The sequence below is a fragment of the Oncorhynchus mykiss genome, chromosome 6 (assembly GCF_057628025.1).
Source record: "Oncorhynchus mykiss isolate SJ-2025 chromosome 6, ASM5762802v1, whole genome shotgun sequence".
In the NCBI taxonomy this organism is placed as follows: domain Eukaryota; kingdom Metazoa; phylum Chordata; class Actinopteri; order Salmoniformes; family Salmonidae; genus Oncorhynchus; species Oncorhynchus mykiss.
In genome coordinates this window covers 6,278,298-6,298,927 of record NC_143027.1, presented here as the reverse complement: position 1 = coordinate 6,298,927, position 20,630 = coordinate 6,278,298, and the positions used below count along the sequence as shown (strand labels likewise).

Below are 20,630 nucleotides of genomic sequence, written 5' to 3'. Positions count from 1 at the left end.
ACAGCGAGCAATGCCAATGTGCTGCACGCCAAACGGTAGTGCATTGCCACACACACACACACACACACTAGCCAGCCACTGCGCTGTATCATATCATCACTAATGGCACTGACCGAATCTTCTACCGGACCGAAGTTTTAACTTGTAGGCTAAATGTCCGTGCCAAGTTACGATTCCAACGGATCGTTGCTGTAGCCTACAGAAAACGTCATCATGGTTGTCAAAAAGTTATAAGATAAAGGGTTCACACGCAGGTAGGTTTACTTTACTACTAAAGGACGATGGGACACACAAGCGAGTATAAATTAGTCAACAGTTGAGTATGAAATTACAGCCTGATGCAGCTCGCGTCGGTGAATTCAACATCAATCAGCTGCTTTCGTGTGTGTTGTTTACCTGGCGCAGTAGAGGGGAAAGTGTACAGACACAGTCCTAGCTTGGCTATTAACATGTTGCAGTCTTGGCTTCGGTTTTTAAAGCTTGACAATGAATAACCAAAATACAAAACCTGCAACATTTTGAGCAGTAGCCTAGGCTGGCACCTCAACTACGGCAACATTTTGAACAGTAGCCTAGGCTGGCACCTCAACTACGGCAACATTTTGAGCAGTAGCCTAGGCTGGCACCTCAACTACAATACATTTTGAACAGTAGCCTAGGCTGGCACCCCAACTACAATACATTTTGAACAGTAGCCTAGGCTGGCAACTCAACTACAATACATTTTGAACAGTAGCCTAGGCTGGCACCTCAACTACAATACATTTTGAGCAGTAGCCTAGGCTGGCACCTCAACTACAATACATTTTGAGCAGTAGCCTAGGCTGGCACCTCAACTACGGCAACATTTTGAGCAGTAGCCTAGGCTGGCACCCCAACTACAATACATTTTGAGCAGTAGCCTAGGCTGGCACCTCAACTACGGCAACATTTTGAGCAGTAGCCTAGGCTGGCACCTCAACTACAATACATTTTGAGCAATAGCCTAGGCTGGCACCCCAACTACAATACATTTTGAGCAATAGCCTAGGCTGGCACCCCAACTACAATACATTTTGAGCAGTAGCCTAGGCTGGCACCTCAACTACAATACATTTTGAGCAGTAGCCTAGGCTGGCACCCCAACTACAATACATTTTAAGTGCACCATACAACAATGTTGCGTTCAATCGTACCAGTGATCCCCACAGTGCAAAAAAAATATATAACCATATTTTAAGTTTAAATGTTCCAATAACCTAGCAACGTTTTTGTTACTTGGAGATCATTAAATACTATTTGATTAGGGTCGCAGCATATTATGGACATCTGAAAGCATAGCGGCAAAGGCTGGACAAATATTATTGATATCTTATTTTAATATGTAAAAATAATGCTTTATACAGCAGTCAGTGTATATTTATAAAGGGACATATTTTCATCTAATAGAACAATGGCCAGTTTGGATCGCAGTTGTATCCACGTTATACATAATAACATACTGGGCTATGTCTGGCCTGCGAATTCGTTTTTTTTTCTCTCAATATATGGCCCTTGCGCTCATTGAGTTTTACACCCCTGGTCCAACCGGGTCGAGTATCTCACTGCACCCTCATATGTCATGTCTTGAAATATGCATTGAAGACGGATTAAAAGGACATTTACAATGTCATACATTGCCAACTTTTTAACTCTGCCGATAACTTTTGGACTTTATAGCATTCCAATTTATTTATTTTACTAGGCAAGTCAATTAAGAACAAATTCTTGTTTTCAATGACGGTCTAGGAACAGTGGGTTAACTGCCTGTTCAGGGGCAGAACGACAGATTTGTACCTTATCAGCTCGGTGGTTTGAACTTGCAACCTTGCGGTTACTAGTCCAACGCTCTAACCACTAGGCTACCCTGCCACCTCTACACTCTTCTTAACTGACTTGCCTGGTTAAATAAAGGTTAAAAAAATAAAGCATGACAGCCGCCTGAGATCCAGGAATTTTTAATTGTTTATTATTATATATTTTTTTCACCACATAAGTGTTTGTGGTGAAAAGAAACATACTGTAAATATACAGTACAAGTTTGGACACACCTACTCATTCAAGGGTTTTTCTTTATTTGTACTATTTTCTACATTTTACTATTTTCTAGATTCTTCAAAGTAGCCACCCTTAGCCTTGATGACAGTTTTCCAAACTCGTGACATTCTCTCAACCAGCTTCATGTGGTAGGCACCTGGAATGCATTTCAATGAACAGATATGCTTTGTTAAAAGTTAATTTGAGCCAATCAGTTGTGTTGTGACAAGGTAGAGGTTGTATACAGAAGATAGGCCTGTTTGGTAAAAGACCAAGTCCATATTATGGCAAGAACAGCTCAAATAAGCAAAGAGAAATGACAGTCCATTATTACGTTAAGACATGAAGGTCAGTCAATCCAGAACATTTCAAGAACTTTTAAAGATTCTTCAAGTGCAGTCGCAATAACCATCAAGCGCTATGATGAAACTGTCTCTCATGAGGACCGCCACAGGAAAGGAAGACCCAGAGTAACCTCTGCTGCAGAGGATAAGTTAATTAGAGTTAACTGCACCTCAGATTGCAGCCCAAATAAATGCTTCACAGAGTTCAAGTAACAGACACATCTCAACATCAACTGTTCAGAGGGGACTGCTTGAATCAGGCCTTCATGGTCAAATTGCTGCAAAGATAACACTACACTACTAACGGACACCAATAAGAAGAAGAGACTTGCTTGGGCCAAGAAACACGAGAAATGGACATTAGAAATGGACATTAGACAAGGGGAAATCTGTCCTTTGGTCTGATGAGTCCAAATTTGAGATTTTTGGTTCCAACCGCTGTGTCTTTGTGAGGCGTAGAGTAGGTAAACTCATTCATATATGGTTTCCACCGTGAAGCATGGAGGAGGAGGTGTGATGGTGTGGGGATGCTTTGCTGGTGACACTGTCTGTGATTAATTTAGTATTCAAGGCACACTTAACCAGCATGGCTACCACAGCATTCTGCAGCGAAACGCCATCCTATCTGGTTTGCACTTTGTGGGACTATCATTTCTTTTTCAACAGGGCAATGACCCAACCCACTTCCAGGCTGTGTGAGGGCTATTTGACCAAGAAGGAGAGTGATGGATTGCTACATCAGATGACTTGTCCTCCACAATCACCTGACCTCAACCCAATTTAGATGGTTTGGGATGAATTGGACCGCAGAGTGAAGGAAAAGCAGCCAACAAGTGCTCAGCATATGTGGGAACTCCTTCAAGCATTCCAGGTGATGCTGGTTGAGAGAATGCCAAGAGTGTGCAAAGCTGTCATCAAGACAAAGGGTGGCTACTTTAAAGAATCTCAAATATAAAATATATTTTGATTTGTTGAACACTTTTTTTGGTTACTACATGATTCCATATGTGTTATTTCATAGTTTTGATGTCTTCACTATTATTCTACAATGTAGAAAATAGTAAAAAAATAAAGAAAAACCCTGAAATGAGTAGGTGTGTCCAAACTTTTGTCTGGTGCTGTCACGGTCGTCCTCCTCTTCATCTGAAGAGGAGAGGCGAGATGGATCGGAGGACCGAAATGCGGCGTGGTATGTGTTCATCATTAATTTTAATACAGAAAACACTGAACACTGAAACCCTATACAAAACAATAACCGAAATAACAACCGTGAAGCTAATGAGAACTGTGCTGACACAAGAAATCAACATAGACAATCACCCACAAACAAACACTGAAACCCAGGCTACCTAAGTATGATTCTCAATCAGAGACAACTAATGACACCTGCCTCTGATTGAGAACCATACTAGGCCCAAACATAGAAATACCCAAATCATAGACTGCCCACCCCAACTCACGCCCTGACCATACTAAATAATGACAAAACAAAGGAAATAAAGGTCAGAACGTGACAGGTGCTGTATATATATTTAAAGAAATATGGGTATTTTCTTTGTATTGTTTGTGCAATGTCCGTTAGGACTCGGTTGATAATAAATATGAAACATGTAGCATAACAGTAGATGGGGACAGAAGGTGAAAAAACATATTGAATTCTGATGTCCAAGTGTGGCGTATGCAGAAATTGCTGTGTAAAAGTGACTGGGCCAACATTTTCTAACAAAACATATCCCGACCTAATTCAGTGAAAATTTAACACATAACATAAATGTGACCAAGAATAACCACACATTTCCTCTGAACCGTTAGTGGCCTATTGACAATTAAGTAGCACAAATACACAAGTTACAACAACCTGTAACACCACTCACAAAAACAGGCTGATGGTCCCAGTCTAAACCAAAAGAATGAAATACATCATAGACACAGCGCATGAGGTTCATGTTTGGGGAACTCCGCCCCAGAGGAACAGTCTTTAGGAGGATACGGGAAAACATTGTATAAACACTTTTCATGAAATTATGCGACATTTGACATGTAACGGAGACATGATCAGAATCTTTCATAGCCCACTACAAAAAGGACGCCTACACGGCTGACACTGACAAACTGAAATCAATAGAAATGACTTTGTCTTGAATACAACCATTTAATTATTAGATTTGGAAACGGGAGACGCACACTGTAGGCCTATTGTACAACATGACGTCCTGCACTGAAGGGGGAAATTACTGTTTCAAACATTCCAGGGGAACTGACTCATCCGATGAACTCCGCTGTGCCAAGAAATTCATCCTGGTGTTTCCTATTAATGGGAAACAAATTACAGTGTTGTTGGAAAGTACTCAGACCCCTTGACCGTTGGAAAGTATTCAGACCCCTTGACCGTTGGAAAGTACTCAGACCCCTTGACCGTTGGAAAGTACTCAGACCCCTTGACCGTTGGAAAGTACTCAGACCCCTTGACCGTTGGAAAGTATTCAGACCCCTTGACCGTTGGAAAGTACTCAGACCCCTTGACCGTTGGAAAGTACTCAGACCCCTTGACCGTTGGAAAGTACTCAGACCCCTTGACCGTTGGAAAGTACTCAGACCCCTTGACCGTTGGAAAGTATTCAGACCCCTTGACCTTTGGAAAGTATTCAGACCCCTTGACCGTTGGAAAGTATTCAGACCCCTTGACCGTTGGAAAGTATTCAGACCCCTTGACCGTTGGAAAGTATTCAGACCCCTTGACCTTTGGAAAGTATTCAGACCCCTTGACCGTTGGAAAGTATTCAGACCCCTTGACCTTTGGAAAGTATTCAGACCCCTTGACCGTTGGAAAGTATTCAGACCCCTTGACCGTTGGAAAGTATTCAGACCCCTTGACCGTTGGAAAGTATTCAGACCCCTTGACCGTTGGAAAGTATTCAGACCCCTTGACCTTTGGAAAGTATTCAGACCCCTTGACCTTTGGAAAGTATTCAGACCCCTTGACCTTTGGAAAGTATTCAGACCCCTTGACCGTTGGAAAGTATTCAGACCCCTTGACCTTTGGAAAGTATTCAGACCCCTTGACCTTTGGAAAGTATTCAGACCCCTTGACCTTTGGAAAGTATTCAGACCCCTTGACCTTTGGAAAGTATTCAGACCCCTTGACCTTTGGAAAGTATTCAGACCCCTTGACCGTTGGAAAGTATTCAGACCCCTTGACCGTTGGAAAGTATTCAGACCCCTTGACCGTTGGAAAGTATTCAGACCCCTTGACCGTTGGAAAGTATTCAGACCCCTTGACCGTTGGAAAGTATTCAGACCCCTTGACCGTTGGAAAGTATTCAGACCCCTTGACCGTTGGAAAGTATTCAGACCCCTTGACCGTTGGAAAGTATTCAGACCCCTTGACCGTTGGAAAGTATTCAGACCCCTTGACCGTTGGAAAGTATTCAGACCCCTTGACCTTTGGAAAGTATTCAGACCCCTTGACCTTTGGAAAGTATTCAGACCCCTTGACCTTTGGAAAGTATTCAGACCCCTTGACCGTTGGAAAGTATTCAGACCCCTTGACCTTTGGAAAGTATTCAGACCCCTTGACCTTTGGAAAGTATTCAGACCCCTTGACCGTTGGAAAGTATTCAGACCCCTTGACCGTTGGAAAGTATTCAGACCCCTTGACCGTTGGAAAGTATTCAGACCCCTTGACCGTTGGAAAGTATTCAGACCCCTTGACCTTTGGAAAGTATTCAGACCCCTTGACCGTTGGAAAGTATTCAGACCCCTTGACCTTTGGAAAGTATTCAGACCCCTTGACCTTTGGAAAGTATTCAGACCCCTTGACCTTTGGAAAGTATTCAGACCCCTTGACCTTTGGAAAGTATTCAGACCCCTTGACCTTTGGAAAGTATTCAGACCCCTTGACCGTTGGAAAGTATTCAGACCCCTTGACCGTTGGAAAGTATTCAGACCCCTTGACCGTTGGAAAGTATTCAGACCCCTTGACCTTTGGAAAGTATTCAGACCCCTTGACCGTTGGAAAGTATTCAGACCCCTTGACCTTTGGAAAGTATTCAGACCCCTTGACCGTTGGAAAGTATTCAGACCCCTTGACCGTTGGAAAGTATTCAGACCCCTTGACCGTTGGAAAGTATTCAGACCCCTTGACCGTTGGAAAGTATTCAGACCCCTTGACCGTTGGAAAGTATTCAGACCCCTTGACCGTTGGAAAGTATTCAGACCCCTTGACCGTTGGAAAGTATTCAGACCCCTTGACCGTTGGAAAGTATTCAGACCCCTTGACCTTTGGAAAGTATTCAGACCCCTTGACCTTTGGAAAGTATTCAGACCCCTTGACCTTTGGAAAGTACTCAGACCCCTTGACCTTTGGAAAGTATTCAGACCCCTTGACCTTTGGAAAGTATTCAGACCCCTTGACCTTTGGAAAGTATTCAGACCCCTTGACCGTTGGAAAGTATTCAGACCCCTTGACCTTTGGAAAGTATTCAGACCCCTTGACCGTTGGAAAGTACTCAGACCCCTTGACCTTTGGAAAGTATTCAGACCCCTTGACCTTTGGAAAGTATTCAGACCCCTTGACCGTTGGAAAGTACTCAGACCCCTTGACCGTTGGAAAGTATTCAGACCCCTTGACCGTTGGAAAGTATTCAGACCCCTTGACCTTTGGAAAGTATTCAGACCCCTTGACCTTTGGAAAGTATTCAGACCCCTTGACCTTTGGAAAGTATTCAGACCCCTTGACCGTTGGAAAGTACTCAGACCCCTTGACCTTTGGAAAGTATTCAGACCCCTTGACCTTTGGAAAGTATTCAGACCCCTTGACCTTTGGAAAGTATTCAGACCCCTTGACCTTTGGAAAGTATTCAGACCCCTTGACCGTTGGAAAGTATTCAGACCCCTTGACCTTTGGAAAGTATTCAGACCCCTTGACCTTTGGAAAGTATTCAGACCCCTTGACCTTTGGAAAGTATTCAGACCCCTTGACCTTTGGAAAGTATTCAGACCCCTTGACCTTTGGAAAGTATTCAGACCCCTTGACCGTTGGAAAGTATTCAGACCCCTTGACCTTTGGAAAGTATTCAGACCCCTTGACCTTTGGAAAGTATTCAGACCCCTTGACCTTTGGAAAGTATTCAGACCCCTTGACCGTTGGAAAGTATTCAGACCCCTTGACCGTTGGAAAGTATTCAGACCCCTTGACCTTTGGAAAGTATTCAGACCCCTTGACCTTTGGAAAGTATTCAGACCCCTTGACCGTTGGAAAGTACTCAGACCCCTTGACCTTTGGAAAGTATTCAGACCCCTTGACCTTTGGAAAGTATTCAGACCCCTTGACCGTTGGAAAGTATTCAGACCCCTTGACCTTTGGAAAGTATTCAGACCCCTTGACCGTTGGAAAGTATTCAGACCCCTTGACCTTTGGAAAGTATTCAGACCCCTTGACCGTTGGAAAGTATTCAGACCCCTTGACCTTTGGAAAGTATTCAGACCCCTTGACCTTTGGAAAGTATTCAGACCCCTTGACCGTTGGAAAGTATTCAGACCCCTTGACCGTTGGAAAGTATTCAGACCCCTTGACCGTTGGAAAGTATTCAGACCCCTTGACCTTTGGAAAGTATTCAGACCCCTTGACCTTTGGAAAGTATTCAGACCCCTTGACCTTTGGAAAGTACTCAGACCCCTTGACCTTTGGAAAGTATTCAGACCCCTTGACCTTTGGAAAGTATTCAGACCCCTTGACCTTTGGAAAGTATTCAGACCCCTTGACCGTTGGAAAGTATTCAGACCCCTTGACCTTTGGAAAGTATTCAGACCCCTTGACCGTTGGAAAGTACTCAGACCCCTTGACCTTTGGAAAGTATTCAGACCCCTTGACCTTTGGAAAGTATTCAGACCCCTTGACCGTTGGAAAGTACTCAGACCCCTTGACCGTTGGAAAGTATTCAGACCCCTTGACCGTTGGAAAGTATTCAGACCCCTTGACCTTTGGAAAGTATTCAGACCCCTTGACCTTTGGAAAGTATTCAGACCCCTTGACCTTTGGAAAGTATTCAGACCCCTTGACCGTTGGAAAGTACTCAGACCCCTTGACCTTTGGAAAGTATTCAGACCCCTTGACCTTTGGAAAGTATTCAGACCCCTTGACCTTTGGAAAGTATTCAGACCCCTTGACCTTTGGAAAGTATTCAGACCCCTTGACCTTTGGAAAGTATTCAGACCCCTTGACCTTTGGAAAGTATTCAGACCCCTTGACCTTTGGAAAGTATTCAGACCCCTTGACCGTTGGAAAGTATTCAGACCCCTTGACCTTTGGAAAGTATTCAGACCCCTTGACCTTTGGAAAGTATTCAGACCCCTTGACCTTTGGAAAGTATTCAGACCCCTTGACCTTTGGAAAGTATTCAGACCCCTTGACCTTTGGAAAGTATTCAGACCCCTTGACCGTTGGAAAGTATTCAGACCCCTTGACCTTTGGAAAGTATTCAGACCCCTTGACCTTTGGAAAGTATTCAGACCCCTTGACCGTTGGAAAGTATTCAGACCCCTTGACCGTTGGAAAGTATTCAGACCCCTTGACCTTTGGAAAGTATTCAGACCCCTTGACCTTTGGAAAGTATTCAGACCCCTTGACCGTTGGAAAGTACTCAGACCCCTTGACCTTTGGAAAGTATTCAGACCCCTTGACCTTTGGAAAGTATTCAGACCCCTTGACCGTTGGAAAGTATTCAGACCCCTTGACCTTTGGAAAGTATTCAGACCCCTTGACCGTTGGAAAGTATTCAGACCCCTTGACCGTTGGAAAGTATTCAGACCCCTTGACCGTTGGAAAGTATTCAGACCCCTTGACCGTTGGAAAGTATTCAGACCCCTTGACCGTTGGAAAGTATTCAGACCCCTTGACCGTTGGAAAGTATTCAGACCCCTTGACCGTTGGAAAGTATTCAGACCCCTTGACCTTTGGAAAGTATTCAGACCCCTTGACCGTTGGAAAGTATTCAGACCCCTTGACCGTTGGAAAGTATTCAGACCCCTTGACCGTTGGAAAGTATTCAGACCCCTTGACCGTTGGAAAGTATTCAGACCCCTTGACCGTTGGAAAGTATTCAGACCCCTTGACCGTTGGAAAGTATTCAGACCCCTTGACCGTTGGAAAGTATTCAGACCCCTTGACCTTTGGAAAGTATTCAGACCCCTTGACCGTTGGAAAGTATTCAGACCCCTTGACCGTTGGAAAGTATTCAGACCCCTTGACCGTTGGAAAGTATTCAGACCCCTTGACCGTTGGAAAGTATTCAGACCCCTTGACCTTTTTGCACATTTTACTACGTTACAGCTTTATTCTAAAATGTATAACTTAAAAAAATACAAAATTCTCAGCAATCTACACACAATACCACATAATGGCAAAGCGAAAACGGTATTTTAGATATGTTTGCATAAAAACATAAAAAAACGTTAAATACCTTATTTACATAAGTATTCAGACTCTTTGCTATTAGACTTGAAATTGAGCTCAGGTGCATCCTGTTTTCGATTGATCATCATTGAGATGTTTCTACAACTTGATTTGTGTCCACTTGTGGTAAATTCAATTGATTGGACATGATTTGGAAAGACACACACCTGTGTACAGTTGAAGTCGGAAGTTTACATACACTTCTGTTGGAGTCATTAAAACTTGCTTTTCAACCACTCCACACATTTCTTGTTAACCAAATTATAGTTTGGTCAGTTAGGACATCTACTTTGTGCATGACAAGTCATTTGTCCAACAATTGTTTACAGACAGATGATTTCACTTATAATTCACTGTATCACAATTCTAGTGGGTCAGAAGTTTATATAAACTAAGTTGACTGTGCCTTTAAACAGCTTGGAAGATTCCAGAAAATGATGTCATGGCTTTAGAAGCTTCTGATAGGCTAATGGACATAATTTGAGGCAATTGGAGGTGTACCTGTGGATGTATTTTAAGGCCTACCTTCAGACTCAGTGCCTCTTTGCTTGACATCATGGGAAAATCAAATGAAATCAGCCAAGACTTCAGAAAAAGAATTGTAGACCTCCACAAGTCTGGTTCATCCTTGGGAGCAATTTCCAAATGCCTGAAGGTACCACGTTCATCTGTACAAGCAATAGTACTGTAATGGGTGTGTGTTGGTAGCAGGGAAGTCAGGTGCAGGAGAATCAAACTTGGTATAAACTGAGTTGTTTAATCAGTGCTTCACAAAACTCCTAAACCAAAATAATTAAAAAGTGGGTACAAAACCCGTCGTGCACCAACACATAATACACAAACATACAATCAAACAATCTCCGACCAAGACATGAGGGGAAACAGAGGGTTAAATACACAACATGTAATTGATGGGATTGGAACCAGGTGTGAAGGAAGACAAAACCAATGGAAAATGAAAAATGGATCAGTGATGGCTAGAAGGTCGGTGACGTCGACCGCCGAACACCGCCCGAAGAAGGAGAGGGACCGACTTCGGCGGAAGTTGTGACAAGTACACAAGTATAAACACCATGGGACCACACAGCTGTCATACCGCTTAGGAAGGAGACGCGTTCTGTCTCCTAGAGATGAACGTACATTGGTGCGAAAAGTGCAAATCAATCCCAGAACAACAGCAAAGGACCTTGTGAAGATGCTGGAGGAAACAGGTACAAAAATATCTATATCCACAGTAAAACGAGTCCTATATCTACATAACCTAAAAGGCCCTCAGCAAGGAAGAAGCCACTGCTCCAAAACTGCCATAAAAAAAGCTAGACTACGGTTTGCAACTGCACATGGGGACAAAGATTGTACTTTTTGGAAAAATGTCCTCTGGTCTGATGAAACAAAAACAGAACTGTTTGGCCATAATGACCATTGTTATGTTTGGAGGAAAAAGGGGGAGGCTTGCAAGCCGAAGAACACCATTCCAACCGTGAAGCACGGGGGTGGCAGCATCATGTTGTGGGGGTGCTTTGCTACAGGAGAGACTGGTGCACTTCACAAAATAGATGGCATCATGAGGAGAAAAAATTATGTGGATACAGTGCCTTGCGAAAGTATTCGGCCCCCTTGAACTTTGTGACCTTTTGCCACATTTCAGGCTTCAAACATAAAGATATAAAACTGTATTTTTTTGTGAAGAATCAACAACAAGTGGGACACAATCATGAAGTGGAACGACATTTATTGGATATTTCAAACTTTTTTAACATTTCAAAAACTGAAAAATTGGGCGTGCAAAATTATTCAGCCCCCTTAAGTTAATACTTTGTAGCGCCACCTTTTGCTGCGATTACAGCTGTAAGTCGCTTGGGGTATGTCTCTATCAGTTTTGCACATCGAGAGACTGAAATTTTTTCCCATTCCTCCTTGCAAAACAGCTCGAGCTCAGTGAGGTTGGATGGAGAGCATTTGTGAACAGCAGTTTTCAGTTCTTTCCACAGATTCTCGATTGGATTCAGGTCTGGACTTTGACTTGGCCATTCTAACACCTGGATATGTTTATTTTTGAACCATTCCATTGTAGATTTTGCTTTATGTTTTGGATCATTGTCTTGTTGGAAGACAAATCTCCGTCCCAGTCTCAGGTCTTTTGCAGACTCCATCAGGTTTTCTTCCAGAATGGTCCTGTATTTGGCTCCATCCATCTCCCCATCAATTTGATCCATCTTCCCTGTCCCTGCTGAAGAAAAGCAGGCCCAAACCATGATGCTGCCACCACCATGTTTGACAGTGGGGATGGTGTGTTCAGGGTGATGAGCTGTGTTGCTTTTACGCCAAACATAACGTTTTGCATTGTTGCCAAAAAGTTCAATTTTGGTTTCATCTGACCAGAGCACCTTCTTACGCATGTTTGGTGTGTCTCCCAGGTGGCTTGTGGCAAACTTTAAATGACACTTTTTATGGATATCTTTAAGAAATGGCTTTCTTCTTGCCACTCTTCCATAAAGGCCAGATTTGTGCAATATACGACTGATTGTTGTCCTATGGACAGAGTCTCCCACCTCAGCTATAGATCTCTGCAGTTCATCCAGAGTAATCATGGGCCTCTTGGCTGCATCTCTGATCAGTCTTCTCCTTGTATGAGCTGAAAGTTTAGAGGGACGGCCAGGTCTTGGTAGATTTGCAGTGGTCTGATACTCCTTCCATTTCAATATTATCGCTTGCACAGTGCTCCTTGGGATGTTTAAAGCTTGGGAAATCTTTTTGTATCCAAATCCGTATTTAAACTTCTTCACAACAGTATCTCGGACCTGCCTGGTGTGTTCCTTGTTCTTCATGATGCTCTCTGCACTTTTAACGGACCTCTGAGACTATCACAGTGCAGGTGCATTTATACGGAGACTTGATTACACACAGGTGGATTGTATTTATCATCATTAGACATTTAGGTCAACATTGGATCATTCAGAGATCATCACTGAACTTCTGGAGAGAGTTTGCTGCACTGAAAGTAAAGGGGCTGAATAATTTTGCACGCCCAATTTTTCAGTTTTTGATTTGTTAAAAAAGTTTGAAATATCCAATAAATGTCGTTCCACTTCATGATTGTGTCCCACTTGTTGTTGATTCTTCACAAAAAAATACAGTTTTATATCTTTATGTTTGAAGCCTGAAATGTGGCAAAAGGTCGCAAAGTTCAAGGGGGCCGAATACTTTCGCAAGGCACTGTATATTGAAGCAACATCTCAAGACATCAGGAAGTTAAAGCTTGGTCGCAAATGGGTCTTCCAAATGGACAATGACCCCAAGCATACTTCCAAAGTTGTGGCAAAAAGGCTTAAGGACAACAAAGTTAAGGTTTTGGAGGGGCCATCACAAAGCCCTGACCTCAATCCTATAGAAAATGTGTGGGCAGAACTGAAAAAGCTTGTGCGAGCAAGGAAGCCTACAAACCTAACTCAGTTACACCAGCTCTGTCAGGAGGAATGGGCCAAAATTCACCCAATTTATTGTGGAAAGCTTGTGGAAAGCTACCCGAAACGTTTCACCCAAGTTAAAGAATTTAAAGGCAATGCTACCAAATACTAATTGAGTGTACGTAAACATTTGACCCACTGGGAATGTGATGAAAGAAATAAAAGCTGAAATACTCCTATTCGGACATTTCACATTCTTAAAATAAAGTGGTGATCCTAACTGTCCTAAAACAGGGATTTTTTACTTGGATTATATGTCAGGAATTGTGAAAAACTGAGTTGTAATGTATTTGGCTAAGGTGTATGTAAACTTCCAACTTCAACTGTATATAAGGTCCCACAGATGACAGTGCATGTCAGAGCAAAAACCAAGCCATGGGGTTGAAGGAATTGTCCGTAGAGCTCCAACACAGGATTGTGTTGAGGCACAGATCTGGGGAAGGGTACAAAAAAATGTCTGCAACATTGAAGGTCCCGAAGAACACAGTGGCCTCCATCATTCTTAAATGGAAAAAGTTTGGAACCACCAAGACTCTTCCTAGAGCTAGCCACCCGGCCAAACTGAGTAATCGAGGGAGAAGGTACTTGGTCAGGGAGGTGACCAAGAAACCGATGGTCACTCTGACAGAGCTCCCCAGTTCCTCTGTGGAGATGGGTGAATATTCCAGAAGACAACCATGCCAAGCGTCACGTCTGGAGGAAACCTGACACCACCCCTACGGTGAAGCATGTTGGTGGCAGCATCATGCTGTGTGGATCTTTTTTAGCGGCAGGGACTGGGAGACTAGTCAGGATCGAGGCAAAGATGAACGGTGTGAAGTACAGCGAGATCCTTAATGAAAAGCTGCTCCAGAGCACTCCGGACCTCAGACTGGGGCGAAGGTTCACCTTGCAACAGGAAAACGACCCTAAGCACACAGCCAAGACAACAAAGAAGTGGCTTCGGGACAAGTATCTGAATGTCCTTTAGTGGCCCAGCAAGAGCCCGGACTTGAACACAATCGAATATCTCTGGACAGACCTGAAAATAGCTGTGCAGCGACGCTCCCAATCCAACCTGACAGAGCTTGAGAGGATCAGCAGAGAAGAATGGGAGAAACTCCCCAAATACAGGTGTGCCAAGCTTGTAGCGTCATACCCAAGACGACTCGAGGCTGTAATCGATGCCAAAGGTGCTTCAACAAAGTACTGAGTAAAGGGTCTGAATACTAATGTAAATGTGATATTTCCGGTAAAAAAAAAAACGGTTTTGTTGAGTTATTATGGGGTATTGTTGGTGGAGATTATAACAGAACATGGCCAAGATGTTCAAATGTTCATAAATGACCAGCATGGTCGAATAATAATAAGGCAGAACAGTTGAAACTGGAGCAGCAGCACGGTCAGGTGGACTGGGGACAGCAAGGAGTCATCATGTCAGGTAGTCCTGGGGCATGGTCCTAGGGCTCAGGTCCTCCGAGAGAGAGAAAGAAAGAGAGAAGGAGAGAATTAGAGAACGCACACTTAGATTCACACAGGACATCGAATAGGACAGGAGAAGTACTCCAGATATAACAAACTGACCCTAGCCCCCCGACACATAAACTACTGCAGCATAAATACTGGAGGCTGAGACAGGAGGGGTCAGGAGACACTGTGGCCCCATCCGAGGACACTGTGGCCCCATCCGAGGACACCCCCGGACAGGGCCAAACAGGAAGGATATAACCCCACCCACTTTGCCAAAGCACAGCCCCCACACCACTAGAGGGATATCTTCAACCACCAACTTACCATCCCGAGACAAGGCTGAGTACAGCCCCCACACCACTAGAGGGATATCTTCATAAATGGATCATTCAAAATATTTACCTATTAGAAACAATTTGAATATCACACTCACAAAAGTTATAATTACACAATTACACACCCCTTTGCTATGTGGCATAAACCTTGAAGAGACAGAAAAATTAACAGTTTTTGTAAAGATTTTTTAAAATAAATTCTCAGTTAATTTAATCAAGTTTGCGTTAGATAAAATGTAATTTTGTAATTACAATGGAAGAACCAGAAAGAGAAAAAGGATCATGGTGACAACACATGTTATATCATTAAACAGTTTAGAATGTCCTCTCAAAGGTACAACAGGACCTTTTTTTATTTTGTATTTATTTCACCTTTATTTAACCAGGTAGGCCAGTTGAGAACACCTTTATTTAACCAGGTAGGCCAGTTGAGAACACCTTTATTTAACCAGGTAGGCCAGTTGAGAACACCTTTATTTAACCAGGTAGGCCAGTTGAGAACACCTTTATTTAACCAGGTAGGCTAGTTGAGAACACCTTTATTTAACCAGGTAGGCTAGTTGAGAACAATTTACAATTGCGACCTGTCCAAGATAAAGCAAAGCAGTTCAACACATTCAACAACACATGGAGATACACATGGAGTAAAACAAACATACAGTCAATAATACAGTATAAACAAGTCTATATACCATGTGAGCAAATGAGGTGAGATAAGGGAGGTAAAGGCAAAAAAAAGGCCATGGTGGCAAAGTAAATACAATATAGCAAGTAAAACACTGGAATGGTCGATCTGCAGTGGAAGAATGTGCAAAATAGAAATAAAAATAATGGGGTGCAAAGGAGCAAAATAAATAAAGTATGTAAAATAAAGTATATCACAGTATGGCCTTAGAGATACGGATTAAAACTGAAATGCTGGGTCTCTGGAGGATACAAGGTCGTTACAAGGCCTTCATTAAGCCTTTATGAAAAGTTGTGATTAGTTTCAATTGGGACCCCAAAAGTATATCCCATTCCCAACAACACGTTTCCAAATGAAATAAATTTCTCAAGGCCAATTGATACGTGGACAATGACTGACAATGACTGACGCGGGTCGTGACCCCACTATCCGAGGTTGTCTCACGTGATGTTGGGATATTTCCCGCATACCACATACTTGTACATGTACGAAACAGGAAACATATAAACACCCACTATTTGATATTTGATCATCATGAAAGGGTTTGTTCTACTTTCATTCATCTCGTCACTCTCTCTATGCCCAGATAAAACACACAATGTACTGTAATGATGAGGGTTACCCAGGGTTCCCCAGTGGTGGGGGGGGGGGTTCCTTTCCTAGCTGCTATAAAATGCCTTCACACACTGTGTGCGCTTCATTTGTCCTTGGTATAAAAAAAAAGCCAGTAGTATTTCAGACCTCAGGATTTGATTTATCAACTGGTCAAAATGAAGGGATTGATTGTCGTCGTGGTTTTGGTGACACTGATGATTTCAACTGATGGTAAGACCAGTGCGATGTGTTATGCGATATGTTAGTATGTTATGCGATATGTTATATGATATGTTATACGATATGTTATACGATATGTTATATGGCGGCAGGGTAGCCTAGTGGTTAGAGCGTTGGACTAGTTCAAATCCCCGAGCTGACAAGGTCGTTCTGTCGTTCTGCCCCTGAACAGGCAGTTAACCCACTGTTCCTAGGCCGTCATTGAAAATAAGAATTTGTTCTTAACTGACTTGCCTAGTTAAATAAAGGTACAATAAAAAATAAAATGTATAAATATGAAGTGCTGTTATAATATGTTGTGATGTGTTTTAATAACCGACAATATTTCATATCATAATGTAATTGTTTTAATAATACACTATAGCAGTTGTATACAGTATGTATTCATCAAATAAATTAAATATATATACACTTTTAGCTTCCTTGATGTGAATAGTGTCCATTTTCAGTGTTTCTGTTTTCTGTTTGCTCAATAACATTCACAAAATGCTAAAGTACTGTTTCTGAAACATGCCATAGAGTGCATGCTAAAGTACTGTTTCTGAAACGTGCCATAGAGTGCATGCTAAAGTACTGTTTCTGAAACATGCCATAGAGTGCATGCTAAAGTACTGTTTCTGAAACGTGCCATAGAGTGCATGCTAAAGTACTGTTTCTGAAACATGCCATAGAGTGCATGCTAAAGTACTGTTTCTGAAACGCGCCATAGAGTGCATGCTAAAGTACTGTTTCTGAAACGTGCCATAGAGTGCATGCTAAAGTACTGTTTCTGAAACGTGCCATAGAGTGCATGCTAAAGTACTGTTTCTGAAACGTGCCATAGACTCGTTTTGTCTCCTGTTTCTCACAGCGTTCCTGATGCACAGCAGACAACGTTGCCTCTGTCTGAAAACACGGGACCGTGTGAATTCCAGTAACATAGTCCAATCCACCGTTCATCCGAGGAGTGCAATGTGTGACCATGTGGAGATAGTGTGAGTTTTTCTCATTTACACTATACATATCTTATGCACGTACACCACCGTTCAAAAGTTTAGGGTCACTTAGAAATATCCTTGTTTTTTTTTTAAAGAAAAGCACATTTTTTCGACCATTAAAATATCCTCAGAATTGATCAGAAATAGAGTGTAGATATTGTTAATGTTGTAAATGACTATTGTAGCTGGAAACGGCTGATTTTTATGGACTATCTACATAGGCGTACAGAGGCCCATTATCAGCAACCATCACTCCTGTGTTCCAATGGCACGTTGTGTTAGCTAATCCAAGTTTATCATTTTAAAAAGGCTAAATGATCATTAGAAAACCCTTTTGTAATTATGTTAGCACAGCTGAAAACTGTTGTCCTGATTAAAGAAGCAATAAAACTGGCCTTCTTTAGACTAGTTGAGTATCTGGAGCATCAGCATTTGTGGGTTCGATTACAGGGTCAAAATGGCCAAAAACAAAGACCTTTCTTCTGAAACTCATCAATCTATTCTTGTTCTGAGAAATGAAGGCTATTCCATGCGAGAAATTGCCAAGAAATTGAAGATCTCGTACAACGCTGTGTACTAGTCCCTTCACAGAACAGCGCAAACTGTCTCTAACCAGAATAGAAAGAGGAGTGGGAGGACCCGGTGCATAACTGAGCAAGAGGACAAGTACATTAGAGTGTCATGTTTGAGAAACAGATGCCTCACAAGTCCTCAACTGGCAGCTTCATTAAATAGTACCCGTAAAACACCAGTCTGAGGTGACCCCCGGGATGCTGGCCTTCTAGGCAGAGTTGCAAAGAAAAATGCTGATGCTCCAGATACTCAACTAGTCTAAAAGAAGGACAGTTTTATTGCTTCTTTAATCAGGACAACAGTTTTCAGCTGTGCTAACATAATTCCAAAAGGGTTTTCTAATGATCAATTATCCTTTTCAAATTATAAATCTGGATTAACTAACACAACGTGCCATCGGAACACAGGGGTGATGGTTGCTGATAATGGGCCTCTGTACGCCTATGTAGATTTTCCATACAAAATCTGCCGTTTCCAGCTACAATAGTCATTTAGGAAATTAACAATGTCTAAGTGACCCCAGACTTTTGACCGGTAGTGTATATCCCACTTAAATTGCCTGTGATGTGCCACTATAATATGTATGCCAATATATGTTAAATTGCCTGTGATGTGCCACTATAATATGAATGCCAATATATGTTAAATTGCCTGTGATGTGCCACTATAATATGTATGCCAATATATGTTAAATTGCCTGTGATGTGCCACTATAATATGAATGCCAATATATGTCATTATGTAATTATGCAACATACAGTATATGCCACTACACTGAGTACAATGTTTCTAGATTTCCTTGGCATATTAACTTATGATGTGGTACTTTTGAATAGTTCATATGTTATTATTATGTAAGTACTATTTTACCGTGTAAGTAAACACCTGGCCATTTCTGTCATTAAAGTACTTTTCCTTAACAGGGTGCAGTTGAAAATACCATCAAAATATATCTGCCTGAATCCAGACTCTAAAATGGGCAAGAGAATACAGACTAAGTGGAACCTGAAGAACTGAGCCAAACATGATAACACAAACTATGTGATGATGATATAACTGACTGTACTGACAAAAAAGTACATGTAACTATGTTGTCTTTCTCTGCAGTTTCAGGTAACTTTACTTCTTCCACTGACAATGCAATTAGAAAGTGTATTTCAGAGCTACAGGGTAATGCACAAAGCTCGTAACAACATTCTAGGAAATCTCTGCTATGACAAGCCTGTAACAACATTCTAGAACATCTCTGCTATGACAAGCCTGTAACAACATTCTAGAACATCTCTGCTATGACAAGCCTGTAACATCATTCTAGAACATCTCTGCTATGACAAGCCTGTAACATAATTCTAGAACATCTCTGCTATGACAAGCCTGTAACAACATCCTAGAACATCTCTGCTATGACAAGCCTGTAACATCATTCTAGAACATCTCTGCTATGACAAGCCTGTAACAACATTCTAGAACATCTCTGCTATGACAAGCCTGTAACATCATTCTAGAACATCTCTGCTATGACAAGCCTGAAACATAATTCTAGAACATCTCTGCTATGACAAGCCTGTAACAACATCCTAGAACATCTCTGCTATGACAAGCCTGTAACATCATTCTAGAACATCTCTGCTATGACAAGCCTGTAACAACATTCTAGAACATCTCTGCTATGACAAGCCTGTAACATCATTCTAGAGCATCTCTGCTATGACAAGCCTGTAACAACATTCTAGAACATCTCTGCTATGACAAGCCTGTAACAACATTCTAGAACATCTCTGCTATGACAAGCCTGTAACAACATTCTAGAACATCTCTGCTATGACAAGCCTGTAACAACATTCTAGAACATCTCTGCTATGACAAGCCTGTAACAACATTCTAGAACATGTAATGGGAATTGAAATGTTTGTGCTTTTCTTATAACTAATGTCTGTGTTCATGCAAGTGACTGACTGAACCAATTCTCACTATCAGTATCTGCAATTTGGCAGTACGCCCAGACCTTGTTTTGAGAACGAAAGATATCTCAGTTTCAAGGTCTCAGCGCAGAGAGAAGAAGCCTCGTGAGGTATTGGTCTGTCACATGTTAAGAACCAGCATTTGTCATTCACATGAATGAAAAAAAACGGTAATGATTAATTAAGTATGCTAAATCATGCACATATAATTTGTCTGTGTATAGCTGTATATAAGAAAACTGCTGGGACTGCCCCAGGAGAGCTCCTGATTGACATGTGTACTATGGTGCATTGATTTGGTTGGAACTTCTCCAGCTTGCTGTCAATAAACAATGATTAATATTAAGACTGACTTTGAGTGTCCCTGTGTAAGAATTTCCAGAACAAACATCTCCGGTAAGACCTGATGAATTAATATCTTTCAACAGATACTATAAGACTTCCTCCCTGTACAGGATTCAACAGAGGAACGGATCTCTAATTCAGATGCTCCGATG

The 20,630-nt window shown here is 42.0% G+C and overlaps 1 non-coding gene across 2 annotated transcripts; it reads left to right on the top strand.

Annotated features, from left to right (window-relative positions):
• Positions 1-27: 27 nt before the first annotated feature.
• LOC110525185 (uncharacterized) lies at positions 28-20,479 on the top strand. 2 transcript variants are annotated; one of them, XR_002473718.3, is made up of 3 exons: positions 28-254; positions 17,473-17,596; positions 19,096-19,852. It is a non-coding gene; the product is annotated as an uncharacterized LOC110525185 (transcript). The 2 variants fall into 2 exon arrangements; XR_005051996.2 differs by lacking the exon at positions 28-254 and adding an exon at positions 16,479-16,613 and having other exon boundaries at positions 19,096-20,479.
• The last annotated feature ends 151 nt before the right edge of the window (positions 20,480-20,630 follow it).